This window comes from Peromyscus leucopus, chromosome 1, assembly GCF_004664715.2.
Source record: "Peromyscus leucopus breed LL Stock chromosome 1, UCI_PerLeu_2.1, whole genome shotgun sequence".
NCBI classification, from domain to species: Eukaryota; Metazoa; Chordata; class Mammalia; order Rodentia; family Cricetidae; genus Peromyscus; species Peromyscus leucopus.
In genome coordinates, this window is record NC_051063.1 from 104,291,141 (window position 1) to 104,309,755 (window position 18,615).

Sequence of the window (18,615 nt, forward strand, 5' to 3'; positions counted from 1 at the left end):
TGGTTTTTTTTTTTCTTCTTCATAAAACTCCATTTTCAATTGAACAAACAACTGGCAGACAAACCATAATTACTCAGACTTGGATGTTTGGCAGACGCTTTTTCAAAAATGAACAACACAAGACTGTCACTCAAGGAAAACAACTGTCAGTATTTGTTGCCCATGATAAAATTGGAACTTTCTGAAGAAAATTAGAAAAGATTTGTTGCTGGTAGTGTTGGCACATGCCTTTAATCCCAGCATTTGGGAAGGCAGAGGCAGGCAGATCTCTCAGAGTTCAAGGCCAACCTGGTCTACAGAGCAAGTTCCAGACCAGCCAGGACTACCTAAAGAAACCCTGTCTCGAAAAACCAAAAGACAGACAGATAGAGAGAGAGAGAGAGAGAGAGAGAGAGAGAGAGAGAGAGAGAGAGAGAGAGAGAGGTGAGGGAAAAGGAAAAAGAAAAAGGATTCGTCTGAAAAGATCAGTGTTAATATCAATAAATGTGATTTTTACATTATACAGTAGAAAACACTGACCTTTTAGAAGATCCCTCAGAGCCACAGACTGAGTTGTGTAACCCCCTCTCAAATAGATGTTGAAGTCCAATAAGATGGTAGTTAGATTGGAATTGGAGCCTTTGGGACAGTTAGGTTTAGATTATTTATAATGAGGTTTATCGTACACTAATGATGAAATTAACACCTTATTAAGAAGAGTCACCAGAGAGAGGGCCATGAGTCACGCCTCTAATCCCAGCACTTGAGAGGCAGAGGCAGGAGGATCAGAAAGTTTGAAGCCAAACTAGGCTACATGAAACTATGTCTTAAAAAAATAAAAAAGGGACCTACAAGATGGCTCGGCAGGTAAAGGTGCTTGCTGTCAAGCCTGGCAACCTGAGTTTGACTCTGGGGATACACATGTTAGGAGAAACCCCCCCAAAAAAAAATATTCCCTGACCTTTACAGTGAATTCACACACAGTCATGTAGCAGGAATCTTAAAAGTACTTATTAATAAAATCAAACCCGAGGCCAGTTATCGGGGTCAATGCTGGTAGATCAGAGAGACAGAACAAGCTACAGCTATCTCACCTTGCCAATTCCTCAGCTGGTCCTGTTTCCTCAGACTGGAAGCTTCTGTGTCCTCATCCCAATAGCTCTCAGCTGAACTGCTGCTTAAAAGCCTGAATGCTTAATCAGCCACATGCTTAACCAGCCAAATGCTTAACCAGCCAAATGCCTCTAGTTTCTGGTCCTCAAGCCTTATATACCTTTCTGCTTTCTACCATCACTCCCTAGGATTAAAGGCTTGCTTCCTGGGATTAAAGGCGTGAGTCACCATGCCTGGCTGTGTCCAATGTGGCCTTGAACTCAGAGATCCCAGATGGATTTCTGCCTCTGGAATGCTAGGATTAAAGGCGTGTGCTATCACTGCCTAACTAGTGGCTTTTCTGTTCTCTGACCCCAGATAAGTTTATTAAGGTACACAATATTTTGGGGAACACAATACCACCACACAGTCACCCTAAAAAAAATAAATAAATAAATTTTAAGATAGCCTGGAAGGGCATGGTGGATCATCCTTAATCTTAGCACTCAAGAGACAGAGGCAGATGGATCTCTGTGAGCTCCAAACCAGGCAGGCTAGAACAAAATAAAGCCCTCTCTTAAAAAAAAAAAAAAAAAAAAAAAAAGATAAACATACCAGAAAACTTTACTATTTCTCATGAAAGCAAGCATACTCACTATTACCACCCACATATGTAACCACATAGCCAGAAGTAGCCACCTATAAGCCAAGTAAACCCTCATAAAAAAAAAAAACTAACCTAAACTAGATGGTGGTGGTACACACCTTTAGTCCTAGCACTCCAGAGGCAGAGGCAGGTGGATCTCTGTGAGTTCGAGGCCAGCCTGGGCTACAGAGTGAGTTCCAGGAAAGGAGCAAAGCTACACAGAGAAACCCTGTCTCAGGAAAAAAATAGAAAGAAAGAAAAACCAAATAAAAGAAAAAGTAAAAAGAAAGAAAGAAACTATAGTTGTAGCCTGATGGTGGTGGCACACACCTTTAATCCCAGCACTTGGGAGGCAGAGGCAGGTGGATCTCTGTGAGTTCGAGGCCAGCCTGGTCTACAGAGCTAGATCCAGGACAGGAACCAAAACTACACAGAGAAACCCTGTCTCAAAAACCAAAACAAAAAGAAAGCCTTCTACACCCAATTCTTTAGATCCTTCAACCGAAGGAAGACCCAGCTCTGGTTCCTTCTAGAGGACACAACAACAAAGAATCTTCTTGAAAACAAAGAGTCCTTTTCAGATGCCAAATATGCTGGCATCATGATCTTAGACTCCCTAGTCTCAAGAATTCTGAGAAATAGCTGAGCGGTGGTGGTGCTGCGCATCTTTAATCCCAGCACCTGGGAAGCAGAGGCAGGCAGACCTCTGTGAGTTCAAGGCCAGCCTGGTCTACAAAGAGAGTTCTGGGACAGCCAGAGCTGTTACACAGAGAAACCCTGTCTCAAAAAACCAAACATATACGAGAGAAAGAAAGAGAGAGAGAGAGAGAGAGAGACAGAGAGACAGAGAGACAGAGAGAATTTGAGAAATTTCTATTATTTGTAAATGACCCTAAAGGATTGTTACAGCAACAAGACAGACTAAGATACCAATACCTACCTATGCACACTGTCTACCTACAAGAAGTCATAAACACTGGTCCAGAGTGTGATAGAGTGAATTTATTTTAACACTTTCTTGGATAATTCTGATGAAAAACCAAGACATTATCTAAGTAGGTTCAGACTACTGATATAACAGTTTAAAACCAGGATGCTTTAAAAGAACAGAGGATTAAGCCGGTCGGTCAGTGGTGGCACACATCTTTAATACCAGCACTCAAGAGGCAGAGGCAGACAGATCAAAGCCAGTTTGGTCTAAAAAGAGAGTTCCAAAACAGGTCTACACAGAGGGACCCTGCCTCAAAAAACAAAAACAAGAAAGAAGAAAAAAAAAACAAAAACAAAGGATTCATTAGGGTTGTTTTGTTTTTCAGCAGTATTGGAGATCACACACACAAGGCTTCACACATGCTAGACAAGGATTTCTCAGATGCCACCCAAAGGCTTTAGAACAATGCAGACCAAGTTGTTTTGTTTTATTTGAGACAGGGTTTTACTCCGTAGCTCTCATTGGCCTGGAACTCAGAGAGATCTGCCTGCCTCTGCCTCCTGAATGATGGGATTAAATGCATACATGCATACCATGCCCATTGAAGACAAAGTTTTCAATACTAGCTTTTTTCTTACAAATATAAACTACCTAATTCCTATAGCCTAAACTGTTTGAGTCTTTAACACATCAGCACAATTCTTTATACAGTAGAAATGTGAGGATTAAACTATATATGGAAGACAGAAAACATCTACCATATTGCCCACAACAGATACTCAACAGACTGTTTTGTCTACCTTTAGCCCCTACTTATCCTAAAGCCTAAGAAAAGCTACTCTTGAGTTTTGATCCCTTTATCCTTAAAGTGAAATAGTGCCACATAAGCAATGTAAGTACTACAAATCCAGTGATAATTTAATAGTTTTTGCAGAAGTATAAGCAGCACACTTACATATTTTATTTCTCTGTGTAGTTTTGGTGCCTGTCCTGGATCTCACTCTGTAGTCCAGGCTGGCCTCAAATTCAGAGATCGCCTGCCTCTGCCACCAGAGTACTGCGATTAAAAGCGTGCACCACACCACCCAGCCTCAGATAGGGATTTTTAATATCAACTTAAGGCATGAAGACACGTTAGAAAACTAAAATGTACACAAAATTACAAAACAATGTTAGAAAAGAAATATGAACATCAGCAGAAATTGTTAAGTTCGAAGTAAGTGATCAAAATGTATATTTAAATTCAGATCCTAATCTCAAATTGGCCAAAGACTAACATTTACTATGAAAAAAAATATCAGCCCAGGTTTCCTTAAAACTGTTTATATCTAAGAAAAAAAAAACAAAGCATAAGGTTTGGGAGAAAGCTCAGTGGGTCAAAACAATCGAAGTGGAAGCAAGAGGACCTAGGTTCAAATGCCATGCACCCACATAAAAGCCGGCACGGCCACACACTCCTAGGACTGCAGGACTTTGGGGAGACAGGCAGTCCCAGAAGCCTGTTAGCTAAGCCAATGAGTGGGTTGGGGGAGGATAGCATGAGCTTCAAGTTCAATGAAACTGTCTCAAAAAACAAAACAACAACAACAAAAAAAAAAACCCTCACAAAACAGACATTTTGAAAGAACCCAGACAACTTACTAATCCAATTAAATTCTAAATTTTTTGTTTTGTTTTGTTTGAGACAGGGTTTCACTGTGTAGCCCTGGCTATCCTGGTACTTACTCTATAGACTAAGCTGGCCTCAAACTCACCTGCCTCTGCCTCCCCAGTGTTAAGATTAAAGGTGTGAGTCACCATCACCATCACCACCACCACCTAGCTCTAAATTCCATTCTCCCTAATTAAAACACCACTTGATCTTACTCCTCAATAGGCATCTTATTACTGCTTTACCAACTGTCCTCATTGAGTTCAACCAACCACTTCATACATTTCAAGGGCAAGAGGTCACTACCCTCACAAAAGTTACAACTAAGTGAAAGTAAAGACAAAAAGAATTAAATTGAGGGCTAGAAAGACCACTCAATGGTTAAGAGCATTTGTTGCTCTTATAGATGAGACTCAGGTTCAGTTCTTAGCACCCACATGGTGGTTCACAACTATCCAAAATACCAGTACCAGATGATCCAACACCTCCTTTCTGACCTCTGCAGGCATAAACAAACACAAACACACACACACACACACACACACACACACACACACACACACTTATATAAACTATACTAATTTTAAAAAAATTATAAAAAGGCCAGATGAGGTGAGGCATGCCTCTAATCCCAGCACCTAGGAGGCAGAGGCAGGAGGATCTCTATGAGTTATAGACCATCCTGTTCTATATAGTGAGTTATAGGACACCCAGAGCTACATAATAGAGACCTGCCTCAAAATAAAGCATTAATAAATAAATATTAATTAAAGACTTAAATTTTCCTGAAGTCAGTCAAGCACTGTAACAGAGACATGCACTAGATGTTCTCTGGATACAAAATAGGGACACTTTGTTGTTATGACAACCTTAGCTGTTCTCAAAGATTTCTTTTTTTTTTTTCTCAAAGATTTCTTAAGGAATATCATTTAATCCAAAAGGACGAACAAAAGGAGAAATATCATAAGCAAAGTTATGAAACATCAATATAGCTCAGCAACTACACCGTGCTTGGTAGTCAGTACTATGAGTGATGAGAGATAACACAGGAGTGTACACTATACTGCACATAGGCACAGATCATAGATGCCCATATATGTTTTGTGAGGAGCCAAGGGAGAGATTTAAATGAGAAAGTAACAAGAACATACCCCATAGATCTGTGTCTTGAGTAACCATATGGATGGTATGGTAATTCCTTTAAGTTAGGACAAAACAGAGAAGAGACCATTTTAACTGTGAGTACAAAGTGTACAGAGATAGAGGTCAGAGGTAGACAGCAATATGAGTTGTCCAGTATCAGGAGATACAGTATCAGGACATTAGAATGGCTATAATGGAGGTGGAAGAGAGAGTAGCCAGTGGTACGTGTAAGCTCAGGAAAGGAATCTGAGCTGGAGAAAGAGATCTGACAGTCAATAGCACACGGACAAGACTACTCACAGTATCAAAGAAGTCTAGTGAGCCAGGAAGCCAACCCTAAAAAAACATAAACACTCATAGACCGCAGATTAAAAAAATAAATAAATACAAAGAGAGATATCAACACATTAAAAAGCAAAAATAACACTTTGTCATAACTGTCAGCTATTTTTACATTTCCAAAAGGTTTTTTCCTGAGAGACATGATGGCACACACCTGTAAAAGCAGAACTTTGGAGGCTGAGGCAGAAGGAACACTGCAACTCTGAGGCCAGCTTGCTCTATGTGGTAAGTTCCTAGCTAGCTCCTATCAGGCCTGATGACCTGAGTTCTATCCTTAAGACCCAAAAAGTGGAAGAAGAGAAAGATTCCCTCAAGTTGTACTGACTGCCACAAATACACCATGACATAAACACACTCAACACCTACACATGCGAACACACACATTTAACTAAATAAGTTTATTAAAAAAAAAAAAATTCTCACCAGTATGGTGACCATAATTTTAATCCCAGCACTCAAGAAGCAGAGGCAGGCAGATCTCTGTGAGTTCAAAGTCAGCCTGGTCTATATACTGAGTTCCAGGACAGCCAGAGTTACATAGTGAAACCCTGTATCAAGAGAAAAAAAAAAAGTTCCCCTTATAGCTGGCCCTGCCCCTCCTTGGGAGTGACAGCCCCAGCCCTCATAGAACACGGGAGAGCTGGCCCTGATGGCATGGGCCTAGGAGAGCTGTCTCTGTTGTCTCTGTCCCTTCCCCAGAGGGCAGTCCCTGTGGCCTAGAACCTACCAGCTCAGCTACCATCCAGACACACATCCTGGGCCTTGGGTTGGTCCACCCTAACATCTACCCCATCTATGACCTGCTGGAGTACACGGAGGGATTGGTCCTGTGTAACAATAACCGCAGGATCTCCATGACAACAGCAGGATGTCTGAGAGGAGTTTCAGTGAGGGTCCAGTGCTGATGGTGTGTGTATGTGTGTGTGTGTGTGTGTGTGTGTGTGTGTGTGTGTCTGTGTGTGTGTCTGTGTGTGTGTGTGTGCCAGAGACCTGGAACCAGACCAATGACTCACTGCAGTGAACATTTTGCGGATGGGGCTGATTGGACAGAGGGGTATACCTCGTGACACACTGAAGCTAACAATGCCACTAGGATGAATAAAGAGGTGTTGGAAAGAAAGAGGAGTGAGGTAGTTTTTATTTGCTTGTTTGTTTATTTGTTTTGTTTTTAATAAATTTGCGGTGGCATAATGTAAGGGTGAGGGGTGGATATGGAGGGACTAGGAAGTGAACCAGATGGAGGTGCGTGATGTAAAATTCCCCAAGAATCAATAAAGAATTATGTTTTAAAAAATGTTTCCCCTGCTGAACAGAAAACCAAGAAGGGCAAAAAATTAAATTAAATTAAAAAAAAAAAAAAAAGGAACAGTGAAAGCTTTGTCTGGATATAAAGTTCATCAGAGGGCTTGCCTTACATGAAACACCCTGGGTTCAATCATCAGCATCAAAAAAAAAAAAGAAAGTTTTTATCTGGATATGGTGTGTACATGTTTACAATCCCAACAGTTAAGAGGTAGAAAATACTGAGTAATAAAAGAGCAGTCTTGAGAAACAATTCACAAGTAAAATAAAAATATCAGTAACAGTAGTGGCTACTATATTAAATGTCAATGATGTATATCCACATTCCAGGTACTTTGTCCTTATTTAATTCATGTATCAACCCAAAGAGTATTAATACCCTCCTCAATGTGTACAAATAGTCCTCACTCTATTACTCTCTGTAATTGTTACAGAAAACAAAAAGGGAAGTAGCTAATTTGTCTGGATAGTGGCAAAAACAACATATGTTTCCCACTTATTTATGTATTATAATAAATCCTTAATTTTTTTCATTTTTAGCTCTCAAGCACACTTACTGTGGCACTGGGTCCCCAAAAGTTCTCTTGGAAGAAATTCTCTAGTCCTTTTTCTAATCCACTATAACTAACAACCTTTAAATTTCAAGGGAGAAACTAGGGAATAATCTTCATGTATGCCCCCATTCTACTGGAAGAACATTTAAGATAGACAATAAGTCTAACATGCTTTTTTATCACATGTAAGTACCTGATTTCAGTTTGGAAGATACATTTTATATAATCATTTACAATTTAAAAATATTTTCAGTTATTCTATCACTTGAGCCTAAGTTGATAAATAAGTAAAGTGAAGTTCTAACAGATCATCAATAAATATAGATTACAAATTTCTTGGACAAACATTTCCTCATTCAGGTTGCTAAGCTTCTGGTATATGCAGCTGAGGATTTCCTATTTGTGGTACTCTGTTTTCAGATAGGAAATGGTCCCACCCAATCAGGTAAGGGCTGAGGTACCAGGTAGGCTGCCTATCTGCATAAGTATAAAAACATAACTAGAAGAGTAGAGTAAGCCAGGCATGTGGTACTTGCCTAACATCAACCAAGGCAGGAGGACCTCAAGTTTGAGACTAGCCAGAACTACACAGCAAGTTCATGTCACTTAAAATGGAGACACTGTCTCATAAAAAAAAAAAAAAAAAAAAAAAAAACAGTTTGCTAAAACATGACAAGAAGCTTCAAATTAATATAGCAAAGAATTAGAACCTAGGACATCTAAATTCCTGCCAATAGAAGACTCCAAAACAGTGCTCTTTCAGAGCTCACATCCACGACTTCCACCACTACTACCTTGTCATTCTATTTCCAACTATGATTGGGTAATTTGATCATCCATACAGACAAATTTGCTTCCTCTAGCTACCTAGACTACCCATATTCTTTAATGTCTGTATACGTGCACAATAGAAAGTTTTTTGGGCACTGGGCTCAGTGTTTGAGTACATAACCTGTGGGAAGCTCTGATCTGAAGGAAGAGAAGGAATAGGGCATTAAATGGTAAGGATGCACACTAATTTAGCCTTTTTACTTTGTTGTAATTTCCTATTTATTTCAAGTACATGTATTATTTTAACAATAGAAAATATAAAGCTTTTCATAGTTAAAAATAAAGGTAAGGCAGAAAAGGAAAAAAAGGAAAGGTTGGTTCACATAAAATTCAGGAAAGTTATTACTTCTAAGGGAGAAGGAAGAAGACAGATTTAATCAGGCAGGAGAGCAGCCTCCCAAGAGGCTTTAAAACACTAAGCCCTGACTGGGGATGCAGTTCAGTGGTAGAGAGCTTTGCCTAGCATGTTCAAGGTCCTAGATTTGATCTGGGGTGGAGGCAGGAAGCAAGGGTGACAAAGACAAAGACCTCTCTGATCCTGTAACTTGAATTCAGGAGGCTGAGGCAGGAGAATTGTTTTTGGGCTACATAGCAGGACACCATCTTTAAGTAACAAAAGCACTAGAAATCTCCTTTTTATAAAGTGAGGTAGTGAGTACACAGGTCTTCAACTTGGGTTGGTTTGGTTTGGTTTGTGACAGGGTTTCTCTGTGTAGCCCTGGCTGTCCTGGAACTCACTTTGTAAACCAGGCTGGCCCCAGACTCAGAGATCTACCTGCTGCCACCTCCCAGAGTGCTGGGATTAAAGGTATGCACCACCATGCCTGACTCGACTGGTTATTCTTTAAATTGTGGATTTGTGTTAAATACACTTTTATATATATGAGTCATTTCATAATTTAAAAAGACATGGCCAGGGTTGGGGAGTCAGAATTCTAGGCAATAACACACACTCTGCTACTTATTGACTGTATCCCTTTAAAAAAGCATTTTATTACTCTTAACAGTGCAGTTGTTATTTGCTAGATTATGAAGCGAACAGCTAACGTTTTTTTTTGACATTTAATGAACTGCTTAAAGTAACTAAACTATAAACATACAAACTGTAGATTAATTGTGGTTTCAAAATAATACAGCAGTAACTTTATAAACAAAAGAATGCCATAATACTAAGAATTCAGTGGCAGGGTAACATAACCATTCACCATTCCAGCTTCTGCCCATCTCTCTATGATAATGAAAACTAATATTGTTTTAATATGCACTACATAACACATTGTGTTAAATGCTTTCTTAACGTATTCTGTTTAACCCACCAAACAAATGAGGTTAATTTTATTATCCTCACTTTAGAGATAATCGAATTGTGCCCAAGGTCACATATCTAGTAGTGAGCTTCAGAATCTACACATTAGCCAACACATTCACTTGCCTCACCTCTAACCTGAAAACAGCCTGTCCTTCCCATGACACTAGAGCTCCCTGACAACTGCTTTTAGTTCTTCTCCATCTCCCCTAGCACTGAGCAGGCATTAAATAAAGAGTGAACATACATTTTATATACACACAAGGTATTTAAGACATGAACTCATCTGTCTCCTTGGACAACCTTCATAAAGTATGAATGTCTTGTTTTGCCATTTTAACCACAGTTAAACATACAACTCAAGATCTTCAATGTATTCACAATGTTGTGCAATAATTACCCCTAAGTAGAAAAAGGGGGTTTATGACTTTACTGAAATCATTCCCCTTTCAAATACTGGAATCAGAATTGGGATTTGTTTTTTTTTTTTTTTTTGTTGTTGTTGTTGTTGTTTTTGTTTATTCGAGACAGGGCTTCTCTGTGCAGCTTTGCACCTTTCCTGGAACTCACTTGATAGCCCAGGCTTGTCTCAAACTCACAGAGATCCGCCTGGCTCTGCCTCCTGAGTGCTGGGATTAAAGGCATGTGTCACGGCTCTTCATTTCCCCCAGGCTTCTGTCTACCAATCCCTCCACCAGTTCTCCACTTTTCACCCTGCCTGCTTCACTACTGCACAGGTAACCATGACTACAGGAAAAACAAACCCACCAAGACAGTTCTCCTCCCATTTTTGAGCTTCCAAAAACTGGGGCTTTAACATGAACAGCCCATCAGCAAATTCACAAAAGCAATGTCTGGACCCCAGAGTAAAATTTTAAGAAGAAATGCCCTCATTGGTTAGATTACATTCTCACTGAATTACAGGCAACTGCTTAAGCTTGATTTTTTTTTTTAATGAGAATACAGAAAGCATCCAAAAAACAAACAAACAAACAAACCCTACACTTCCAATTCCAAGGATGTCTACCCCTATATCATTCCACCCATTTTGGGGGAAGAAAAAAAAAATTAAGACTCTATATGGGCATTTTTATGTGTTCAATTATGAAACCCAAGGAAAATTGTTTGTTTTGTAGCTGAACACTAAAGCTTTAACAAAAAAAATTTTTTAATTCCCACTGGTATCAATTTTACCTTTTTTCCATTTCTCCTCCTTTTCCCTCACACTGAGCTCTAATCAACAGCCACTTCAAGATTAACATGTCATTGTTAATGCAATTAAACCCAGAAAACTGCTTCCCTAAAGCTGTTCCCTCTCTTTACACTCCCCTCCACCTTCCATCAAGCATTCTACCACAAGAATAAAGTCATCTGTAAGCTTGAAATCAAATTTCTGATGAAATATATGGAGTTGTGTTTGTAGTTAATGCAACGTGCCTACATCAACATCGTCCCCTTAAAAGTAATATATGGTTGTATATACTTCATTTATCTACACCTAACAAAATTCTGATCGCTCGAATTCCTTTAGAAAAAACTTCAATCTATACAAACAGCCCAATTATTTTAAATCTTAACAAGTAATGTCAAAAGAATGAACAACTCCATCAGTACCAAACCATCTTGCCAATGAATATTTATTACATTTCCATATTTCCTGTCTTCTCTGTTTACATAAAGGGTAATGCCAAGACTCATCTCAGGATTATCAGTCTGCAATACAATGATGGGCCTAACTGCCTTGCAAACCAGGACACCAATAAATGGAGTCTTCAAGCAATCAGTTTTATTGGGAGGAGGTGGGGCTTGCTAACCTCTTTCTGCATACACACACCTTGCCTGCCTAGAAAATAAATTCAGTCTTCCTATTTTTCAATATCATTAATCAGTTCTCAAGCAAGAATGTACCCTACCAACCTCAAGTTCATCAAAGTCCATTTAAATTACAAATTCCAGAACTAGTTTTCAGTGTACCAGGGGGAGGGGGGAAAGGAGAAGGCAGAGACAGTTTCACCTTCTCCCACCTTTCCATTGAGAGTTGGTCCCCCCATCCCCCAAGTTTCTCTTTATGACAGAGGAACTGCAAGACACCCCCTTCTCTGTTAATTCTACCTTAAATGAAGGTTCTCTCAAAACTTTACCCTTGGGCTGTTATTTCCAGACAATACCAACATAAACCAAACAAAAAGGTCAAATTGACAGCTAGGATATCCCCTAGGAGAATCTTTAATGTACCTGCTCTGTCTCCTGTGGAAGACCCTTCTAATGACCTTATTATTATTGTCTCTCACCAAAGCAACCATGGATGGAAGTGTTCTAACCCCTAAACCTCTAGTGAGCCCTGGAGGACATCCTTTCCTAAATGAGCCAACCCACTTCTTCCCAGTACTGTTCCCTGGCTCTCTCCATCCTCTGTCCCAACAACCGTACCCAAAACGCTGGGTCTTTCATGTCTTAAATTCCCCCTCTGCCACCACACCACAGGTAACCAGCTCATCACAGACATTACTTCTGCAAAACGGGCAGAGAGACATTTTCTTTAAGACACCATCCCCTAACCTTGCTACCACCTGCCAGTATTCTCTCAGCGAGGCCAGCTGAGTAGGTAGGCTTACATACCCTCTGCCTCCAACTTCGGCCCAGGGGAGCCACCTTGCTCCCTCCAGTGACTGTAAACTCACCCTAAATGCTCTTCCACTGTGCTCTCATGCCCAATTTCAATCCCTGCCCTCCGATTTGGGGCCCAACTTACAATACTCCCTCCTGTCAGCTTACCATCCATCCCCTGTAGTTGGGAGTCTCATCCCTCCCAGCCCATATTCCAACCTCCAGCAGCCGACCCCAAGGAAACCCCAAATTCTACCTCTTCTGTCCTCTCCAAACCCAAGCTATTTCCTTAAGTATTCACAAATTCCACCATCCCCAGAAGACAACAGCCCACTTCAAGCTTAGGTCTCAACCCCTGCCAAACCCGTCACCCCCAGCTCCTACCAGCTCCATCAGCCTTCCCCAGGTCCACCCCAAATCCCACCTTCCAGAATGAGCACTCCCCGGAGTCCCATCCAACGTTTAGATCCCACTCCGCATTTAAAAGATCTCCTTAGCCCCCACCCCAGCTCCGATCTCAAGCTGTCAACTGCTTCAGGCCAACCCCAAATCATCACCTTCATCCAGTCCCCTCCCCCATTAAAAGACATCCCACTCCAGTCTCACCTTCCACCTCGCCCCAAGACAATCCCCAATCCCACCTCGATACCCCACACACGCCATGCTCCTGTCCCAGGTCTGGTTATCCCTCCATGTAAAGTCGCCCCCCCCCACGCCCCCGCTACCCTCCCTTGACCTGCTGGTGTCCCACCCTCACCCAACCCCCAGCCCGCGCTCGGACAAGTCTCCCCCCACCAGCCCGCCGTTCCATCGCGGTCCACCTCGGTCCCCTCCCCCGCGGCCGGCGCGGGGGCCCCACGGCCCCCACCCTCCTTCTCGCCGGCGCCACCAGCCCAAGCCCCACAGGAGCGGGCCGGGGGGCGGGGGGTCTCCTCACCGGAGAGCTGCTGCAAGCGAGAACCGCGGCGGCGCGGCGGCGGCGGCGGCGGCGGCGGCAGCTGAGGCGACGGTGCCCTTGTCTTCTCCGGAGGCTACAGCGGCGACGCTCTCGTCCCCTCGTCCGTGTCCAGTAGGGTGGTGGATGGCGCGCGGGGACGGGAGCCTCCTCCTCCTCCTTCTCCTCAGCTACTCGGCTCTGGATCCTCTGCAGTAGCCGCGGAGAAACCCGACAGTGGGGGAAGGGGACGCTCGGCTGCAGGCAAGAGAGGAGGAGGCGGAGGGAGGGGGCGGGGGACCTCTGAGAAGGGCGGGGGAGGAGGAGCCCGCGCGCCGTCCCGACACGTCCCACAGCCTCAGAGCCCCTGGACTACAACTCCCGGCATGCTCTGCCGCGGCCCTGCGCGGCCTGCATCTTCCAACCGCGCGCCGGTCCTGGGGCCGCACCCTCTTGGGTCACAGACAATGGAATGAAGCCGACCGTCCACGGAAGACTTTTGTAAACTCAAAGACGGCTTGAGAGGGAAGTCGGATATTTCTGCAGCCTCATCTCCATGAAGAAAAACTCTCTTCGTCTCCAACCTATACAAACAAGTCGTTTCCGCCGGAGGGACTACACCTCCCAGCATGCCGCACACAGCTGCCCAGCCTTCTCCTTCCGGACCCCTCTCAGACCCGGTACTACAGTTCCCAGGAGTGTGGTCCTTGCGAAATGCTGGGACATGCAGTTCTCAGTCCTTCCTCCATGTTAAGAAAAAGAAGTGAAAGAGAGGAAAAGGGGAAGGACTGTTCCAGCCCACAGCGCGTGGGCCTAGATGGGCTACATCACCTGTAATTCTATACTCCCCTCGCCATCTCCTCGTCACTGTCTCTCCAGAATTAACGCAGCAGCCGCCTCACTGGCTTCCCTGCAAATTAAAGGACGATTCTGCAACTTGAATCCTCATGTAAAAAGGACATTTGTTTACATTTACGTTACTTATAAATATTTAGTTTGCAAAAATGATCGGAAATGTTAGGAAGGAATGACCAAGGTTATTAGAGGAGGTTGTTGAATAGGAGGCGGGGAGGATGTAGATACCCATCAATATAGGCTGATTCAATAAATGGTGATGCCTACATACAACGCAGTGCTAAGCAGCCATTTAAAATGCTGATAGATGTCTTTAGACATGGAAGGCTCTTCACAATTTGCTCTCAGAGGGGCGAACTGATTACAGAAACAGCATGATTAGACAGGTTCGATTTATTTGAAGTTTAAGGGTATAAAATGCATAACGGTTTCAGGAGAGAGATTCTTCAAAATGTTATCAGTGATTGTCTTTGAAAAAGGGTTGTTAGGTTTCTAGTCACTCTTATTTTATATTGCCTGAATTGCTAGTTCCAAAAAAAAAATCTCCAAATACAACAAGCTCTCTTTCCCACCTAGAAACTTTCCTTGGTTCCCGGTTTCCTGAATGGTGCTTTAGGACTGTGTGTCTTTCTGTAAACTCAGGAGATCCGCTATTTAAAAACGGTGGTTATGCACTGTTAGTTACTTCTCTGCTTGCTGAGACAAAATACCTGACAATGGCAGCCTACGGAGGAAGGAAAGGGTTTTGTTTTGTTTTTCAGGGTTTGTGTTTTTGTTTTGTTTTGTTTTTTGAGTTTTTTTTTTTTTTTTTTTTTTTTTTTTTGAGGCAGAGTTTCTTGGCTGTCCTGCAGATCACTCTGTAGACCAGGCTGGCCTCCAGTTCACAGAGATCCACCTGCCTCTGCGTAGACCACCGCAGCAAGGATGGGAGGGTTTATTTTGACTTAGTTTCATATTAGGAAAGATGTGTGTCAGGTCCAAAAGAAACTCAGGACAGATGACTATCTGTGCTGCCTATTAGCACACCTAAGCACATCTGGCCTCCATGCTCCCTCTGTATCAGAAGAACCTGTTCCAGAGTCCATAGTAGCATCCAGGCTCTTCTTTACCCCCATCATAAATTTCTCCAGTTCATGGGCTTCCCCCCCACACACAGCTTCTCATTCCCTCATGACCCTACTATTTCATCTCTTGTCTCCCTCCCTCTTGGCCAACTCTTTCCCTTCCTCTCCCCATCTCTCTCTCCTTTCATGGCCAAGTCATCTGCTGGCCATGTTCAGTCTATTTGTCTCTCTGCTCTGGGTTCTTCCAGATGCCTCTGGCTGCACTCTCCCTCATATGGACAATAAAAAAACCTTCCGATTAGCCATACCTTGGAGTGGTCATGTTGTCAGGTCATGCAGATTGGCATCAGGAACAGGTCACATGAGAGGGAGATACTTGTGCTCAGAAAGTACCTTCTCCTTTTTATTCAGTCTAGGAACCCCATCCCATGGCACTGCCCACATTTAGGGTGAGTCTTCCTACCTCAATTAACCTAATCTAGATAATCCCTCAGACATGCCTAGAGATTTTTTTCCATAGTAATTCTAAATCTCAAATTGGCAAGATTAACCATCACAATTATAATTTATTTAAAAAAAAAACATAAAGCAAGCGAGGAACTCTCAATTTCTCTTCTCAAATTATTTCTTTTTCTGGGTTTTCTCCCCCTGCTCCAAAGTCTCATACAGCCCAGGCTGGACTGGAACTGGCTGTATCGGAAGCTTTACTCTCCAGTGTTGGAAATACAGGCATACATCATGTACCCAGCTTCGCTTTCTCCCTGCCCAAGCCAATTATACCTCCCATAGAGTACATTTTCAACATACACTGGTTTTCTTTATATCTTATTTTCTTTCTTTCTTTCTTTCTTTCTTTCTTTTTTTTTTTTTTTTTTTTTTTTTTTTTTTTTGGTTTTTCAAGACAGGGTTTCTCTGTGTAGACCAGGCTGGCCTCGAACTCACAGAGATCTGCCTGGCTCTGCCTCCTGAGTGCTGGGATTAAAGGCGTGCGCCGCCGCCGCCGCCGCCGCCGCCGCCACCACCTGGCTATATCTTAATTCTTATCCTGGTGGTTTCTAATCTGTGGGCCAGAGATCATTGTGCACAGGGTAAATGAGCATAAGGGAGCACAATTATTGTGAAGGGTCCACAACACTCTACCTCACAAACCATTGTCTGTGAAATGAATAAAATGTATTTGCACTTAAAAAATATTTTTCTGGGCTGGGGAGATAGCTTAGCGGGTAAAGGCACTAGCTAGGCGAGCCTGACACCCAAGTTTAATCCCCAGAACATACCACATAGCAAGCATGTGGGGTGGTGAGCACCTGTGATCTGAGCCTTCAGGAGGCAGGTGGAAAACCACCCAGAAGCTCCTGAGCCCCTCGCCTGGAGTATGAGCACCTTAGCAGAAGCTAGAGAGACCTTGTCCCAAGAGGTGGAAGGAGAGAATTTATCCCCAGGCTTTGGGGTTTTTTGTTTGGTTGGTCGGCTTTTTTGCTTTTGTTTTGTTTTTCCAGACAGGGTTTCCCTGTGAAGAAGAAAATATAAAATAAAAGCCAGGAGTAGTAGCACGTGTATATGGTTCTAGCAGTTGGAAAGTGGAAACAAAAGAATCAGAGTTCAGGGTCAGCTTCAGCTACCTAGCAAGTTCAAGGCCAGCCTGTGCTACATGGACCCTGTCTCAAGAGAAAAACAATGAGATTTTATTTTTCTAACTGTTTATTTATTATTATGCCTATGAGTGTTGTTCCCTGCATGTGTATGTGCACCACACATGGACCTGGTTCCCTTGGAAGTCAGAAGAGGGTGTCAGATCTGGAATGGGAGTTACAGACGATTGTGAGCTACGATGTAGGTTCTAGGAATTGAACCCAGGTCTTCTGGAAGAACAAGCAGTGTTTTTAATCACTGAGCCATCATTCCAGCCCCAAGACTTTTTTCTCTATTTTCTAAAAACAAGTAAGGCTGAGCATGGTGGTGCACACCTTTAATCCCAGCACTCAGGAGGCAGAGGCAGGCAAATCTCTGACTTCAAGGCCAGCCTGGTCTACAGAGTGAGTTCCAGGACAGCCAGGGCTATTATACAGAGAAACCCTGTCTCAAAAACAAAGCAAAGTAGATAAGTGGATTCCTCAAACTGCTCGTTTTTCTTTATTGATTTTTATTGATTATTGTTTCAGCAATTATTTTTCTTTGTTAGTAATTATTTCCATCAAGTCTACCTTTCCCTTTGTGCAGTTTCAGCCACTATTGGCTTTTATATTGTGTTGATTATTTCTACGAAAAGGAATTTTCCCGAGGGCCAGCTTTGGCGTGTTCAGTGTTATCGACAAAGACAGGACCATTCAGTCTGCTTTTCCACCCATAGTAAATTGTACCACGTGCAGCTTCAGCGCTGTCAGTTTTATTTTTATGTTGATTGTTTCTACCGTATGGAATCTTTCTACAGTCCTATGAAAACAAACTCAGAGTCGAAATGACACTGTCCAAACACTAACCTTTGCCTGTCACCTTCTCATTTGCGCTCTGTAGTGAATTTGTCCTCGTCATGGGATGGGCTTTTTGCCCCTCTCTCAAAACATCTCTGGAAGCCTTGGTACAATGAGATTTGTTTCTAAAACTGCTTGGGGACTGTTCAGAAGGCAGCTTGGTGGGAAGGTGTTTACCAGTCATGCCCAAGGATCTGATTTTGAAAAAAGGAACAAAAAATGTCTCTAAGGCCAGGTGTGGTGGTACCACACACGTGGGAGGTGGAGTCATAAGACTAGGAAGTCAAAGGTCAAGCCCAGCCTGAACTGCATGAAACCCTATAATAATAATAATAATAATAATAATAATAATAATAATAATAATAACTATTATTATTATTTACTTTGGAAACAAGAAAAAGGACATTAAAGATTACATTAGAAGAACTGATCTTTATTAATGAGCCAATGGCTGTTTTAGTGTCTAAATCTATTAATTTATCATTCCTTCAGTCTGTGCTTCCTCAGATATGCCTTTTAAAAAATAAACTCTGTGTGTGTGTGTGTGTGTGTGTGAGAGAGAGAGAGAGAGAGAGAGAGAGAGAGAGAGAGAGAGAGAGAGAGAAGTGCAAATACCCACAGAGGCCAGAAGAAGGAGCCCCAGCTCCCCTGGAGTCACATCACAGGCAGCTGTGAACCACCTCTCTTGGCTACTGGGAACTGAACTCTGGTTCTCTGAAAGAGCGGCACATGCTTTACACCACTGAGTTCCTCATATCCCCATTTTATAGTAGAGAAAATCAAGACCAAAAGCAAGAAAGGGATTGGCTGCGCTGCAATTAAAAACACGCTAGTTTTGATCTTCAGCTAGTGCAATTTGGCTGATTATAACTTCCTAACTTACTTCATTTCATTTATAAAATTTGGC

General features: G+C 42.5%; 1 protein-coding gene across 3 annotated transcripts in view; it reads right to left on the reverse strand.

Annotated features, from left to right (window-relative positions):
* The window catches only part of Fam168a (family with sequence similarity 168 member A), a 132,344-nt gene extending 118,957 nt beyond the window's left edge, over positions 1-13,387 (reverse strand). For all 3 annotated transcript variants that reach the window (XM_037197110.1, XM_028877541.2, XM_028877540.2), the window contains exon 1: positions 13,322-13,387. The gene's annotated coding sequence lies outside the window, so the exon portion shown is untranslated. The remainder of the gene's footprint in view (positions 1-13,321) is intronic.
* Positions 13,388-18,615: the final 5,228 nt, after the last annotated feature.